The following is a 17,563-nucleotide window of genomic DNA, read 5'->3' as shown; positions in this document are numbered from 1 at the left end:
GTAAAACATAAATAAAAACAGAATGTGATCATTTCCAAATCATGGAAACCCTATATTTCATTGAAAATAGTACAAAGACAACATATCGAATGTTGAAACTGAGAATTTTTAAAAAAAATATATGCTCATTTTGAATTTAAAGTGCTGATGACACGTTTTTGACATCTTTGGCGATGTTTTATAACATAAAAAGTAATTCCCGATGATCCATATATTAATTCACGAAGGCGCCTATTTTACAAGTTATGATAAAAAACGCGGCTATTTGGGCAAATTTGACAGGGCTGCAGCACCCAGGAGACGAAAGAGGAGGAGGAGCTATATGACGTCAGCGAAAGAACCTTCCTCCTAACTTACCAGTTTGTTGTTGATGCGACAGGTGTTCAGTTTGTCATTATTAGTATTATTATTATACATTATATATATATATATATATATATATATATATATATATATATATATATATATATATATATATATAGTTATTATGCCTTCGCGTTGTGTTGCCGGCTTTTGCTCCAAAACCCACAAGGATGGGGTAAGTTTATTCAAGTTTCCCAGAGATCCCGAGCTGCATGCGAAGTGGGTGAAGCAAGTCAGGCGCACTCGTGACAAGTGGGAGCCCTCACCAACATCCGTCCTGTGCTCTGAACACTTCGATTTGGATTGTTTTGACACCCTTCCCAGCTTAAAAGAATCTCTTGGGTGTTCAGTTCAGCACAAACGTGTGTTACTACCATCAGCAGTGCCTACACAGTGTTGCCAGATTGGGAGGTTTCCCGCCCAGTTGAGCGGTTTCAAGTACATTTTGGTGGGTTTTGAACATATTTTGGGCTGGAAAACGTCAGCAGTATCTGATACTGCTGACGTTTTCCAGCCGAAAATATGTTCAAAACCCACCAAAATGCACTTGAAACCGCCCAACTGGGCGGGATTCCTCCCAATCTGGCAACACTGCCAGTATTCCAGAGGGGGTCTACTCATAGCTATGCCGGATCCAAAGACAGTCCTCCTGTCAGAACATGTGTTATGAAACGACATAAGATAAAGGTACGTAGAGCTATAGATTCTACATGATAATCATAAATGTAATCATAAAGTCGGCGTGATATCAGTCATGTATTTGCTTGTGAAAGCTTGCGGCTTTCATGTAACTGCCGCCTAGCAACGAGAGGCAAAGGGTAAAGAGGGTAGGCTATCATAGATTCTATTCGGAAGAGATCAACACAATTCTAGACTCCCAGAAGAGGAAGAGCTAGCACTAGAGAGTTCACCGGCGTTTTCATGTGCCATTTCCATTGAGTAGAACCAGAGTAGAACAGCCAGTGAACCGCAGCGTGTTCTCCCGCTGACGTCACAACATGGCCGCGAGCCACGGACCCAGTTTTCTTGCGCTGTGCAATTAAAAGTCGGATATTCGCGTAACAACAGCTTCTTTTCACGTAATTATAACAGAAATCTAACATGTTTGCCATGTTGTATAGTTTATTTAAGAAATTGCATAGAGTCATGTTCGTGTCATCAGCCCTTTAATGTCAGCAACACATTTCAAAAAAGTTGGGACGGGGCATGTTTACCACTGTGTTGCATCACTTCTACTTTTAACAGCACTCTGTAAACGTTTGGGAACTGAAGAGGCCAATTGCTGTAGTTTTGAAAGTGAAATGTTGTCCTACTCTCGCCTGATATATAATTTCAGTTGCTCAACAGTTTGGGCTCTCCATTGTCATATTTTGCACTTCATAATGCGCCAAATGTTCTAAATGGGAGACAGGTCTGGACTGCAGGCAGGCCACTTTAGCACCCAGACTCTTTTACTATGGAGTTGTGCAGTTTTAATATGTGCAGAAAGCGGTTTGACTTTGTCTTGCTGAAAGAAGGAAGGCCTTCCCTGGAAAAGATTTTGTCTGGATGGCAGCATATTGCTCTGAAATGTGTTTATATCATTCAGCATTAATGATGCCTTCCCAGATGTGCAAGCTATCCATGTCATGTGCATTCATGCAGCGTTTCTCAACCTTTTTTCAGTCACGGCACCCTTCAGAAGTATGCAAATTCTCAAGGCACCCCCATTTAAAATATACGCAGTCACGCTGACCATACGTTGACCCCGGCAGTGACGTTGTGACATGGGAAAGGGGGCCGTGAGACAAATTTTGATGATGCATGAGGTGGCGATGATCTGCATTAGTGTAACTATCGTTTTTTGGAATTTTAATTCATTTTATTTATTTCAATGTTAGAATATATAATTTTTTGACAGCACCCCTAATGAAGCCAGACAGCACCCCAGGGTGTCACAGCACCCCGGTTGAGAAAGGCTGCACTAATGCACCCTCATACCATCACAGATGCTGACTTTTGAACTGTGCACTGATGACAAGCCGGATGGTCCCTCTCCTCTTTAGCCTGGAGGACGTGGTGTCCATGATTTCTCAAAAGAATTTCTACTTTTGATTCGTCAGACCTCGGGACAGTTTTCCACTTCGCCTCAGTCCATCGTAAAAGAGCTCGGGCCCAGAGAAGGTGGCGGTGTTTCTGGATATTGTTTATATCTGGTTTTAACTTGCATTTGCGGATGCAGTAATGAACTGTTTTCACAGACGATGGTTTTCTGAAGTGTTCCTGAGCCCATACAGTGATTTCCACTACAGACACATGTCTGCTTTTAATGCAGTGTCACCTGAGGGCCTGAAGATCACAGGCGTCCACTGTCATTGTTCAGCCTTGTCTCTTGCGTACAGAGATTTCTCCAGACTCTCTGAATCTTTTAAGGATGATGTGTACCACAGATGATGTGATCCCCAAATTCTTTGCAATTTTACATTGAGGAATGTTATTCTTAAATTGTTGCACTGTTTGTCCACGCAGTCTTTCACAGAGCGGTGAACCCCGCCCCATCTTTACTTCTGAGAGACTCCGTCTCTCTGGGATGCTCTTTTATACCCAATCATGTTACTCACCTCTTGCCAATTAACCTAGTTTTTTTTTTAGCATTACACAACTTCTCCAGTCTTTTGTTGCCCCTGTCCCAACTTTTCTGAAACATGTTGCTGACCTCAAATTCAAAATGAACATGCATTTTTCAAAAAGCAATAAAAATTTTCAGTTTCAGCCAGGGCTTTGAACCAGAATTTTTTTCCTATTGGTTCGTTCCGAACAGAAACAGAATTTTAACGTTTCCGGTTTTGGGTTCCACCATTAAATAGACGTTCCCGAACCGGTTAGAACAAAAAAATTTCGTTCCTGGAACGGTTAATTACGTTCCCTGTCAGCTCAGGCCCGGCGCCGTGGGGGGGCGAAAGGGGGTGTCGCCCCCTCGTGGCTACAGCCCCGCCCCCTCAACGAAGACTCAGATCACTTAATTGTTTTCTTAATTGTTATTGTGGGTGTATGTGTGAAATGCTGACACAGCCGCGCACACACAGACCTGTGATAAGGACAAGGGGAGGGGTCGTGCGGGCGGGGGTTTTACATGTAGTCTACACTTACAAGTGCACTGTCTCTGCAATATGCAGTCAGTTTACGGGAGTAGTCTTTCCCTCACCGAATTAAACGAATTCAATCACAATATTGTGAATCCATTTTCTTTCTTTGTAGGCTAAGTTTATCTCCGTTTATGTCGGTGTATGTGTTCATATATGGTCCGCTTTGTGCGCAAATGGCGTAAGAATATGTGTCGTTGACGTCACCCCCTATGCAGCGGGGGTGAAAATTCATCACTTCAGAGTGTTTAGTCCCCTACACGCCTAAACTGGGATCGCGGATTAAGTGGTTAGCGTTGACTCGGTGCGAGTCAGGATTACTGGTGCAGCCGCGGGGTCTGTTGATTTTTTTAAATTATGATTTTGGCCGCCGAGCCAAGTACCTTAGACTTGCATTGACGTTTTGTTTTCATGCCGCGGAGCTATTTGTATGTATTTTAAATGTAAAGGACTTGCCTGTAGGTTTGTGTGTGTTGTTTTATATTTGGCATCTTTCCGGTTGTAAGGCGTGTCTGTGAGAAAATTGGAGGGGAGGGTTAACAGGTGGGCACGGGGGTTGATAAAGCGCAACTGCCCTGGTAATATGTCACATGATTTTCCCGGACTAAAGCAACCTTCGGGGCCGTGGTTTTGTGGTTGGCACAGTTAATTGTTTGAAACACGTTGTCAGACCGCCATCACTACTACACACTATATGAAAAATATTTGCCCCCTTGCGATTTCTAATTGCCCCCTTAGTAAACTGTTCCTGGCGCCGGGCCTGTGTCAGCTGTTTAACAAATGGCTATAAAATTATGTCTCTGTCTCATCCAGCTTAAGCCAAATGTAGGCTAATTCTATTACAACCTTCATTAAATAAGACAAGAAATAATTCAAAACAATTATTATTTCAAATGTTGGCGATTTGGAGTCTCAGTGTGTCTTCCCATCTACACAAACAGAAAAAGTGCCAAAAATGAAAGATAATTCATTTAGTGTGTTACCAAAGGCTAGTCAGGCCCTATAGAGGGCTACCGCATGACGTCACCGCACCGCGAGATTTTGTTAGGCGCCATATTGGAAGACCAAGTACACATCTATGCAAGTACATACATACATAAAACAAACTACACCTGAAATGTAGCCAGGGCCGGTTCTGCCCTAATCTGGACCCGGGTGCAACATCGCGCAAACCCCCCCCACCCACCCACCCACCAAAAAAAAAGTCTAAATCAGGACAACCATCACATAACTATAACTATAAACATTTTATATCAACTATTTTAACTAAATGGGCTATAATAAATAAGCCTGCAGGCAGCCACGGCGGGCTGCCTCAGAAAAGTAACCATTCAATGACACAACTGAAAGCCTGCAGCCACGGCGGGCTGCCTTAAAAAGTAACCATTTGTCCTACCTTAAAACTCGTTTTGCATTTTCTGCCTCCTTTTTTGTATTTTCGACCCTCCGTTTATTTTCTTTCCTTTTCTGAAAACCCGATTTGTGTCCAGACATTTTGTTCTGCTACCAACAAACTAACTCGTCAGGTCTCGTCTCTCGAGCGCGCGATGATTCCCGTGGGAAGGGCAACAACTGATACATTTTTACAAACAGCCAATAGGGAGGTTACAACGTTCAGGCTCTTCTTTGCTCAGACACTCAGTAATGCACTTACTCACTTGTTATCACGTGGAGACGTGATAGTAGTCCACCTTCCCGCTCTCTCCATTCAGTCAGCGAATGTCACACAGGAAGTGAACCCCAGCAGGTCATAGAAACTTGGGCAGGAGAAGAATGACTTTTTTATTTGTAGGCTACGGAAACTTTGAGGAACGAAATAAAAACCGGTATTAACCGGTTACCATTATTTTTAATAAGCGTTTCTGTTCCGGAACATAAAAAATAATAAAGTTTCTGGTTTCGTTTCTGTTCCATGTGAAATAGAAAAAGTTCCCGGTTTTCGTTTTCGTTCCTTGCACCGGTTCAAAGCCCTGGTTTCAGCAGCTGATTTGTTGTCTTTGTACTATTTTCACTGAAATATAGGGTTTCCATGATTTGCAAATTCTCGCATTCTGACTTTACTTACAGTTGACACACCATCCAATTGGGGTTGTATAAAAGGTACATCTTAGACCTAGTCCTCAATAACACAGATACATTTTTCTTCTCTTATTTGCCTTTCCTTGCACACTGAAACAAGCTCCTCAGTGGTACAACAGGAAAGCGTTTGCCCTGTTGTTGGGAGATTGTAAGTTCAGATCCTGACAATGCCACAACCGTCTGTGCCCAAAAAAGTTGCCCATGCTCTTGGAGTGGGATGTATGCCTTTATTCTCTCTTCCCTGTCAATCAAAGTGACACTATAATCCCCTTTCACATACAAAACTCATTAATGTATGAGGTAAAATCAACATGGGATAGATAACAAACTTTCATTCCCATTCATTCTTCCATAAGGGAAAAGTAATGGATGTTGTGTATTCCCACTTGACTGTATTTAACAGGATGCTATTGAGCGAGACCCTCCACAAGATGCGAGACTGGATATGGCATATAATTCATGAGGTGGCAAGTTCACCGTAGTGAAAAGCTCAAGCTGAGACATTAGCTTGTTAGCAACATGGCATCAGTTGAGCTGCATCACGTCTACTGAGAGAGAGAGTTCTGTTTCTGAACATTTGTTTTGTTCAAGTAAAGGCTATTTAAAACATTTTTACTTATATCTGCCAATGTCTTCTTTGCTGGTTGTTTTGAATTCGCCGCTGATTGCTTTACATTGAGGCAGTATGAGTAGTTCTGTCGCAGTATCACTACATCATAATTTATGTCATCGCCAGCAATGTAATGACCAGTTACAATTCCCACTGGAGTTGTAGTAAAAGATTTCTGTAAATGTGACTGGGTCACCAGGGGTTAGATTCCATCCATCCATTATCTGTAGCCGCTTATCGTGTGTAGGGTCGCGGGCAAGCTGGAGCCTATCCCAGCTGACTATGAGCGAGAGGCAGGGTACACTCTGGACAAGTCGCCAGGTCATCACAGGGCTGACACATAGAGACAAGCAACCATTCACACCTACAGTCAATTTAGAGCCACCAATTCGCCTAACCTGCATGTCTTTGGACTGTGGGGGAAACCGGAGCACCAGGAGGAAACCCACACAGACACAGGGAGAACATGCAAACTCCACACAGAAAGGCCCTCGTTGGCCACTGGGCTCGAACCCGGACCTTCTTGCTGTGAGGCGACCGTGCTAACCACTACACCACCGTGTTAGATTCCTTTATTTCAATTTTACCATTTTGCCCCCATTCCCACACAACACCATTCTGGCATAATAGCAGTGAATATGCAGTTTTGAATGTGAGGTTCAGTGTGAGGGAATGGGGTGTAAGTAATTGTGGGTGTCTCTGGGCTCATGCATATCGAAGAGTGTGTCACAGTCTGACATAGCAGTTCAAAAAGATGTGGAGCTTGGCTTCACATATCTCATTATTGTGTGAAAGGGAACGGCACATTTTTTCAAACATACTATCCAAAATTTGTGGATAAATCTAAAATGGATTGCTATTCCAATTCCAAGATGGTGAAACCTGGTGAGTACTGATTTTTTTTTCTCTAATAGGCATTTTATTTTTGGAAAGGTTAGGAGTAGGACTGTGAGATGAAGCTATTGACTCTATGCAGGATGATCAGGATCAGCCTGTCTCCACACCTATACCAGCTCAAACACATGCCAAACCTTAACTGACAAACAGTCCATTCAGGCAGCCAAACAGGATGAGGACTGGCCCTGAGAACTGATTGTGTGTGCAAACTAAATGTGTATAAAAGCTGAACTGTATGGAATCAATTTTGTGCCAAAATGCTCATACAATACTTTTGAAATATCAAACAAAAATGACAAATCAAAATACAAAAAAAGAAAAAAAAAAGTCAATTTTTTTAGACTGGCAAACAAATTATTTGTGTAATCGTGCAAAATATCAGTCTATTACTCTTCAGAAACCTTTTATTTTTGTTCCGCGTCTTTCTCAGTTTTGTTTGACGTGATTTATTTTGGTTGCGATTCCAGCTTTCTCGTTTGCGCTCCCTGACTTTTTGCTTGCAGTTTTGGCACAAACTTCACGTGTGGGTGGGCTGTCCAGGAATGCATTCCCATTGGCTAACTTGTGTTTGACTGACAGCTACGCTCAGCCATTCCCTACTCGGATTCTGGCGGACTGTTTGACGAGTGACCGATCCATTGACGGTAAACAAGGATCGAGTGGACTTCAGTGGCGACTATGATATTGAATTAATTCAACAAAGTATAAATTCAATATCATAATCGCCACTGAAGTCCACTCGATCTTTGTTTACCGTCAATGGATCGGTCACTCGTCAAACAGTCCGCCAAAATCCGAGTAGGGAATGGCCGCAACAGCCTCCGGGGAATGGCTGAGCATAGCTGTCAGTCAAACACAAGTTAGTCAATGGGAATGCATTCCTGGACAGCCCACCCACACGTGAAGTTTGTGCCAAAACTGCAAGCAAAAAGTCAGGGAGCACAAACGAGAAAGCTGGAATCGCAACCAAAATAAATCACGTCAAACAAAACAGAAAGACGTGGAACAAAAATAAAAGGTTTCTGAAGAGTAATAGACTGATATTTTGCACGATTACACGAATAATTTGTTTGCCAGTCTAAAAAAATTGACTTTTTTTTTCTTTTTTTTGTATTTTGATTTGTCGTTTTTGTTTGATATTTCAAAAGTATTGTATGAACATTTTGGCACAAAATTGATTCCATAGAACTGTGGGTTGTAGGGTTGGACAATATTGAGCAAAATTGAGATTATATTGCAACAGGTATCATTCAGGACATGCCATGTGATAAACAAACAGGTAGGTGATGTGCCAGCTAAACTATTTATTTATGCTGTACTCTATGGACAAAAGTGTATGGACAGCTGATCATCCAAAAAGCACCATATGTGCTTTTTGACCATGAGCATTCATTCATTCATTGAGTAATTTTCAATAACCTTTTTATCCTGGTCAGGATCTTATTTAACCTTGATCCTATCCTGGAAATACTGGATGCATTGTAGGAAAACACACAGGAAGGGTTGCCAGTACATTGGATGGCACCATACACATCCACATTTGCTATATCAGTTCACATTTTCTAAACCCTAGGTTTTTTTTTTTACGCTTAAAGGCCAGTACTTGATTTAAAGGGGATAGTCTGGACACAACAGGAGAACTCCTGCCAAACACTATACAAGAAAAACCTCCCAATTCAAACCCATGAAACATGTGCAGCCGCTTTTAATAATATGAATGGGAATATCAACACCTTTGTAGTACAACTTTAAATATAGATTTTCCTGTGGAGATAGTAACTTATGCTTTGAATTTATTTACTTTGACTTCTGTTGCCAACTCGACCCAAGTTCACGCGATGCAAAAGGGAAAACGCATGCAGCAGTCACTGTAAAGCTTATAGGAGATTCCTTGAATAGACCAAGCAAATGTTGAGGTGCGACAGCGAGGCGATAATAGCACATAATTTACACAACATACAGCAAGCATGCCTACAATGTTCAGAGGCTTTTATAACCCCAATTCCAAAAACGTTGGGACACTGTATAAAACGTAAATAAAAACAGAATGTGAAGATTTGCAAATCTTTCAAACTCTACATGTCATTCAAAATGGTACAAAGACAACATATCAAATGTTGAAACTGAGAAATTTTATTGTTTTTTGAAAAATATACTCATTTTGAATTTGATGTCGGCAGTACGTTTCAAAAAGTTGGTACAGGGGCAACAAAAGACTGAAAAAGTTGTGCAATGCTTAAAAAAAAAGCCTAATTTGCTTAATCAGCAGTAGGTCAATAACATGATTGAGTATAAAAAGAGCATCCCAGAGAGGCTGAGTCTCCTACCCTCTCTGGGACTGAGCTCTTTTACGATGGACTGAGGCAAAGTGGAAAATTGTCCCGAGGTCTGACGAATCAAAAGTAGAAATTCTTTTGAGAAATCATGGACACCACGTCCTCCAGGCTAAAGAGAAGAGGGACCATCCGGCTTGTTATCAGCACACAGTTCAAAAGCCAGCATCTGTGATGGTATGAGGGGGCATTAGTGCACATGACATGGGTAACTTATACATCTGGGAAGGCATCATTAATGCTGAATGATATAAACACGTTTCAGAGCAATATGCTGCCATCCAGACAAAATCTTTTTTCAGGGAAGGCCTTCCGTCTTTCAGCAAGACAAAGCCAAACTGCTTTCTGCACATATTAAAAGTGCACGACTCCGTAGTAAAAGAGTCTGGGTGCTAAAGTGGCCTGCCTGCAGTCCAGACCTGTCTCCCATTTAGAACATTTGGCGCATTATGAAGCGCAAAATATGACAATGGAGAGCCCAAACTGTTGAGCAACTGAAATTATATATCAGGCGAGAGTGGGACAACATTTCTCTTTCAGAACTACAGCAATTAGTCTCCTCAGTTCCCAGATGTTTACAGAGTGTTGTTAAAAGTAGAAGTGATGCAACACAGTGGTAAACATGCCCCGTCCCAACTTTTTTGAAACGTGTTGCTGACATAAAATTCAAAATGAGCGTATATTTTTCAAAAAAGCAATAAAATTCAGGGTTCGTACGGTCATAAAAAACCTGGAAAAGTTTTGGAATTTTAAAATTAAATTTCCAGGCCCTGGAAAAGTTATGGAAAAAAGTATTTTGTTCAGAAGTTTTGGAAAAGTCATGGAAGTCTATCTAGTGTTTCATCGATTATCTTTATAAAATTGATGTGCCGTAATAAAATGTAAATCGCCACAAGTTGTCTTGGAAATGTTGTCTAGCGCAGTCTGCGTAGCCTACTGGCTATGCCTGTTGACTGCCACACCCAGTGTTGCCAGATTGGGCGGTTTTCAAATTAGGCAGGTTTTAGTGCCTCCAGGCGGTTTTTGAGCATTTTTTGGGCTGGAAATCATCAGTCACATCTGGCAACCCTGGCCACACCCTCCTCGTAATGTGCGACGTGCTAGTAGTTGTAGCGTGCTAGGCGTGGTGCGTCAAGTTTGGGGATGCTGGGACCTCCCCTGCCCGAGCTACGAGCGTCCAAAGTCGGGCTGGAGCCCGGGATAGAAACGAAACCTAAGCGATTACGTCCCGAGGCGCGGGGCTAGCGCGCCCTGCCCACGCTGGTTCTTTGGGGGGAGGGCAGAGGACTCTGGCTGTCAAGTTTGGGGATTCTGGGACCTCCCCTGCCCGAGCTACGGGCATGCAAAGTTGGGCTGGAGCCCGGGATAGAAACGAAACCTAAGTGGAGCGCCACGGCTCGCCTCAGGGCGAATTACGATACTGGAGCCCTGGAGCTCTCGTTTGATGGTTTTTTTTTTGCATGTACAGATGGTAAATAAGATATTGGATTGGATAATATCCTCAGTTTTATGACTCTTGAGAGTTTTGCGTTTTAAAGGATAAAAAGACTTAATTTGTAATAGGTGAAGCCATATTACATATTAAAGCCATTTCTTAATCTTGTGTATTCTCTGAATTTGGATGTCACAATTGATTTTATTTTGCTTAAATTTATAGGAAAGGGATGGAAATAGACATTCCACTTTTTTCAGATTTTCACCCTCTATTTTCATTTTTTTATGATGCCATTTAGGCGATGCTTAATATTCAGTGTAGGGCCCTGAGGACCTTGCTGGATTTGGATGTAAATGTTGTTGATTAAACTGACTGAACACAGAAATAAATAGACATTCAATGTTGTCTTCAAATTGTAACTCTTCATTTCCGCATTTACGATATCATTTAGGCAATGGTTAAATTACAATATAGGCCTGTTGTGAAAGCATCTGTAAATTTCAGTAGTCTGCCTGTGTGCATATGGGGGGGGGGGTCATAGTGCCAAAGTACCAAAATGCTTGTAATGCACAAATTACAAAGTTATGGGCTTGGGCCTGGGCAGGGGGTGGGTTGCTGAGAGCATGGGCTATGGGTTTGGGACAGATGGACTGGATATTTGGGGAAACATGGGCTGTGGGTGTGTACTTGCATATGTGATGTGAAGGGGCATGAGGTACAGTACTGTAGTTGTCTATGTGTGTGTGAAGAAAGGGGGCAACAGTGTTGTGAATGGTGATGTGAAATAAGTATGTGTATGATGTGATTGTGCATGAGGGGGGCTGCTATGTAAACTAGTGTTGGGGGCTGTGCTATAAATGCGATGAGCAGTGATGAACCAGCGATGGTCATGGAAATTCAGTAAAAGGTTTTGGAAAAGTCATGGAAAAGTCATGGAAAAAAACTGGTGAAAAAGTGTAAGAACCCTGAAAATTTCTCAGTTTCAACATTTGATATGTTGTCTTTGTACTATTTTCAGTGAAATGTAGGGTTTCCTGTCAGCCCTGTGATGACCTGGCGACTTGTCCAGGGTGTACCCCGCCTTTCGCCCGTAGTCAGCTGGGATAGGCTCCAGCTTGCCTGCGACCCTGTAGAAGGATAAAGCGGCTAGAGATAATGAGATGAGATGAGATGTAGGGTTTCCATGATTTGCAAACGATCACATTCTGTTTTTATTTACAGTTTCATAGCGTCCCAACATTTTTGGAATTGGGGTTGTACCGCTAACTAAGATGAATACAGCAAATGAAAGGGTGCATTGGTTTATTTGTTCCAGGAACATTCTACATGGTACAACATGCCAACTGTCCAAAATATAACAGTATCTTTTGACTCTAAACTGTTTTCTGATTCTCATCAGTTTCCTTTCTTATTTCACTTGTTGACTGAGACTGTATTGCTAGCACTGAGGTAAAATGACTTGTGTAACTTGTAATAGATAGAAGTCAATACTTGCCATACTTTGTCACCTGCAATTTTGTCATGTAGTCATAATAAACACAGCATCCTCCAAACTTGATTTCTTTTGTCCAAGTGACACAAAAGCTGTCCAATGCAATATTAAAACTTGGAGATTTATCATTTATTAACTTCCACTTCACCAGCTCTATGATTATGTGGCATTTGTTTTTCATTCTGTGGCTTTTTCAAGTAATAGGAGGAAAATTCTGGTCAGTGGACACTGTAGTGAGCCAACTCGGCTAGTCTCGCTGTACGCTGTTAGCTCCCTTATGACTGTATATAGTGTTTTAATGTACCACGGTGACAGAGCTACTGTACTTTGCATTGTAAATGTACCAGGGCGTTGCTTGGTCATATACAGAGAGGAGGGAAATCAGGTGAAGTTAAAAGGTAAGAAGGCCAGTGAATCAATCAGGTCTGGTTGCAGTCTCTCATGTCAGAGCTGATGGGTCATAATGCATAATTGCAGAATATATTCTTCTTTAGTCTCAGGCATAGAGACAGAATGCATATCGCTAGAATGTCACAACACTGGCAGTGGAACAGGGATGGATCCAGCCCAGGAATCTGACAGATGCACATTTGCAGAAATATTTTCACCAGTTTTACCAGATCGCCATGGATGTTTGTTTTTAAGATATGCTAATATACATTATCAATTCAACACACCATGTACGACAATGCTTCATTTATTAATATCATACTGTTTGAGCAGTGTTTTTGTATTGCACACATAAATCACGTTTAACAACAGTGTAACAAGCTCGTATGAATAAAAAAAAAAAAAGATCAAAACACAAAACCAACTACTGATAAACTGGACTAGAGCTGGTGACTAAAGCCTAGGTCACAACCGGCCGTACGTGCTCCTACGGCCGGTCTACGTGCAAAAAACGCAAGAAACGCACGGAGGGCGCGCGTGTGACGTGCTGATTTTTGAGTCGTAGACTGGCCACAGAGGTTCTTTGTCAAGTCAAACAAACTCTACTGGTGCTTACGTTTTTTTCAGGTCACAAGACAAACTTACGGCCAACGTGCGTCTTTCTCCACGAACAAAAAAAAAAAACGCAGCGATTTGGGAAACGCTAAAAATCGCACGGCCAAAAAAAAATCGTACATCCGGTTGTGACCTAGGCTTAACACGAGTGTTTTTACCACAGAAATAAGAAAATCTACAAAACACTTGGCACAACTCCTTCATTATTCTACAGTATCCACCAGGAACATATGCACACTCAAATTCTCAGGTCACGCTATTCTTCGTGTGTAACCACGTGACAAAAACAGTGTGACGTATACACCCGCCGCCATGTTGGATCCAACTGGATACAAATCCAAAATGCAAGGACATGTATATAAGTAGTATATTTTATTAACATATTTTGATATTCTAATTGTTCTTGTTTTTATATTATTACCCAACAAACCTTTACATTTCAAACAATAAAGCTCTTTGACAAAGAGTACAAACACCGTCTCAAAGCATGCAACAGAAACATCACGAAGCAAGTAGTACTATTTTATGCTAGTTCTATTTTCTTTTCATAGACAAAGTAAAATCACTCTAATCAAGAGGAACAGTCCATGGAGATAAACTACACAAGGCACAGCATACTTTGGCAATCAAGTTAAATCAGCTTCCAATTTTTTTTCCCTTTAGTTCCACCAATTCACACATCATATCTCTATTGCACTGCTCCATTTGAGATATTTGTAACCCAGTGAGTTCTGCCTGGTAGCCACTTTCAGTGTGCGTCTCTGCTGGGAGGGTTTCAGGCACCATTTCATTTGACTCTGGTACATCTGTAAACAAAAAGTGCAAAAGTAAACTGAAGTTACTGGGTTACTGGAACGGCATTGCTAATCTCTCACATGGCAAAGTTGACCCACATTGTTCTCCTTGTCTATCCAAACTCCTGAAAGTTTGCACTGCTTCTAATCTGGCTTTCTTGGCAGATCTTTCATTTATCCTGTTGCTTCTTGATACTGTGAGATGAGTTTTCGTCTTGATCTTATCGTGTCCTAATTTTAGTCTTGTTGCCCAACCTGGATTTGTTTTATCATGTAGGTTTGCCAGTGCTCCTGCAAGGTGAGAAGCAGAGTGTTCATGCTAAAGCTCAAAAGTTCAGTTTAATCAGCAGAAAACATTGCTTTAATTAGCAATTGAACTCTTACCAGATATAAAGTGGTCACCACACACGCGGGTGTAAATTGGCTTTTTCCTCAGTTAAGTCCTTACTATGGGGCGGCACAGTGGTGTAGTGGTTAGCGCTGTGGCCTCACAGCAAGAAGGTCCGGGTTCGAGCCCCGTGGCCGGCGAGGGCCTTTCTGTGCGGAGTTTGCATGTTCTCCCCGTGTCCGCGTGGGTTTCCTCCGGGTGCTCCGGTTTCCCCCACAGTCCAAAGACATGCAGGTTAGGCTAACTGGTGACTCTAAATTGACCGTAGGTGTGAATGTGAGTGTGAATGGTTGTCTGTGTCTATGTGTCAGCCCTGTGATGACCTGGCAACTTGTCCAGGGTGTACCCCGCCTTTCGCCCGTAGTCCTCTGGGATAGGTTCCAGCTTGCCTGCGACCCTGTAGAGCAAGATAAAGCGGCTACAGATAATGAGATGAGATGACACACCAAGTGGGCATTATCTTTCTTCAAAGGCAAAAAAATGAAAAGAAAATCAGGAAGCATTGCAGAAACTCACATGTGAAGCGCTGGCTCCTGGTTGTTGTTTATCATTCAACATGACAAACTTCAGGGTTGGGACGTCAAGCGTGTTGTCACTTGCACACGAAGAATACAAAGCATTGTGAGAATACAGGTAATTAGATCAAGTAAGCACCATCGCTTGCCACGGGTGGTTGGATCCTGAACCTTTGGTCTGTTGGTTGAGCGTAGCTATAGCCCATGTAGCTGGCTAACAGTAAAGTAAACAAATGCCCCATGACTGATGCCAATGGTGCACATACAGTGGTATGCAAAAGTTTGGGCACCCCTGGTCAAAATTGCTGTTATTGTGAACAGTTAAGCAAGATGAAGATGAAATGATCTCCAAAAGGCATAAAGTTAAAGATGACTCATTCCCTTTATATTTTAAGCAAAAACACTGTTTTATTTTCATCTTTTACATTTTCAAAATGACAAAAAAGGAAAAGGGCCCAAAGCAAAAGTTTGGGCACCCTGCATGGTTAGTACCTAGTAACCCCCCCTTTGGCAAGTATCACAGCTTGTAAACACTTTTTGTAGCCAGCTAATAATCTTTCAGTTCTTACCTGAGAGATTTTCACACATTAGTCCTTGCAAAAGGCTTCCAGTTCTACAAGTTTCTTGGGCTGTCTTGCATGCACTGCTCTTTTGAGATCTATCCACAGATTTTCAGTGATGTTTAGGTCAGGGGACTGTGAGGGCCAGGGCAAAACCTTCAGCTCGTGCCTCTTGAGGTATTCCATTGTAGATTTTGAGGTGTGTTTTGGATCATTGTCTTATTGTAGCACCCATCCTTTCTTCTGATGACTCTTCCATGAAGGTCTCTTTTTAACTTCAACTTTTTTACAGATGGTGTGATGTTTGCTTCCAGAATTTGCTGGTATTTATTCGAATCCATGCTTCCCTCGACCAATGAAATGTGCCCTGTGCCACTGACTGCAACACAACCCCAAAGCATGATCGAGCCACACCCATGCTTCAGAGTCGGAGAGGTGTTCTTTTCCTGGAATTTGGCACCCTTTTTTTCTCCAAACATACCTTTGCACATTGTGGCCAAAAAGTTCTATTTTGATTTCATCAGTCCACAGGACTCGTTTCCAAAATGCATCAGGCTTATTTAGATGTTCATTTGCAAACTTCAGACACTGAATTTTGTGGCTAGGACGCAGGAAAGGTTTTCTTCTGATGACTCTTCCAATGAAGGTCATATTTGTTCAGGTGTCACTGCATAGTAGAACAGTGCACCACCACTCCAGGGTCTGCTAAATCTTTCTGAAGGTCTTTTGCGGTCAAACAGGGTTTTTTATTTGCCTTTCTAGCAATCCAACGAGCAGTTATTTCAGAAAGTTTTCTTCATCTTCCAGACCTCACCTCGAGCTCCACTGTTTCTGTTAACTGCCATTTCTTAATAACATTACAATCTGAGGAAACAGCTACCTGAAAACACTTTGCTGCGTTCTTGTAGCCTTCTCCTGCTTTGTGAGCATCAATTATTTTATTATTCAGAATGCGAGGGAGTTGCTTAGAGGAGCCCATGGCTGTTGATTTTAGGGACAAGTTTGAGGAGTCAGAGAATTTATACAGCTTTGAAATCTGCATCATCTGACCTTTCCTAATGAAGAATTTGAACAAGCCACAGCTCAATAAGCTAATTAAGGTCTGGAACTCAAATGTATTGGGGTGCCCAAACTTTCGCATGGTGTTCCTTTTCTTTTTTCACTCTCCAATTGTACAAAACAAAAATAATACACAAATCTTGCAGAAAACGCTGAAAAGAAATGTGTCGTCTTTACCTTTATGCCTTTTGGTGATCAGTTCATCTTCTGCTCACTTTAACTATTCACAGTAACAGACATTTTCAGTAAGGGTGCCCAAACTTTTGGATGCCACTGTATATTTCTGATCGATTCATGTGCATCAGTCTGGATCCGTCCCTGGTGGAAAATAGGGTTCTTTTCTAAAGTATCATTTTCTCATTGTTAGAGGTGCTAAATTTGAATTATGTTCTGCATGTGGCCTGTAGCAGAAACAACTTCTGTGGTCTCAAACCTGGTACAGGTTTCTCTTCCAACACAACACATTTATTAGCAGTGAGCAAAAAATTTTTGCAGCATATGTTTTTATATATACGGTCCTGTGCAAAAGTCTTAGGCACCCTATTTTTTAGTACAAACTTGGCTATAGATTTTTATTTTATGATTTCTACATTATCGAATCAGTACAAAAACATTTTAGATTTCCAAAAATTAGTTTTTCAGCACAAAATTAAATATTACAGAAAATGTTTGTATGACAGTGTAACAGCCTCTTGCAGCTGGTGACCATACAATAATTCAGCCTCGGGGAGGCTTGTGGGACGGCTCATGTTGCAAATAGGATGGGTTCCAGCCATCTATCTCAATTTCTAGTGTCGTTGTGCTTTAACATGCAAATCATGTTTTTAAGCATCTGATTAAATCATTCAACGAGCCCATCCATTTGCAGATGGTAATGATTTCTGTAATGAACTAATTGAAGCCTCGGTCAC

The 17,563-nt window shown here is 41.7% G+C and overlaps 1 protein-coding gene and 1 long non-coding RNA gene across 4 annotated transcripts in view; one reads left to right on the top strand and one right to left on the bottom strand.

Moving 5' to 3' along the window:
* tet1 (tet methylcytosine dioxygenase 1) overlaps window positions 1–17,563 on the top strand; it is a 101,719-nt gene that overhangs the window by 6,908 nt on the left and 77,248 nt on the right. The window lies entirely within an intron of this gene.
* Window positions 13,013–16,499, bottom strand: LOC132889370 (uncharacterized). Of its 2 annotated transcripts, XR_009655060.1 has the most exons (5): window positions 15,603–16,499; window positions 15,035–15,113; window positions 14,515–14,915; window positions 14,230–14,421; window positions 13,013–14,142 (listed from the first exon to the last, which is right to left on the bottom strand). It is a non-coding gene; the product is annotated as an uncharacterized LOC132889370 (long non-coding RNA). The 2 variants fall into 2 exon arrangements; XR_009655059.1 differs by lacking the exon at window positions 15,603–16,499 and having other exon boundaries at window positions 15,035–15,584.

The sequence above is a fragment of the Neoarius graeffei genome, chromosome 7 (assembly GCF_027579695.1).
Source record: "Neoarius graeffei isolate fNeoGra1 chromosome 7, fNeoGra1.pri, whole genome shotgun sequence".
Classification (NCBI taxonomy): domain Eukaryota; kingdom Metazoa; phylum Chordata; class Actinopteri; order Siluriformes; family Ariidae; genus Neoarius; species Neoarius graeffei.
Note: the sequence above shows the minus strand (reverse complement) of the source record. Positions and strands in the feature narration are given on the sequence as shown.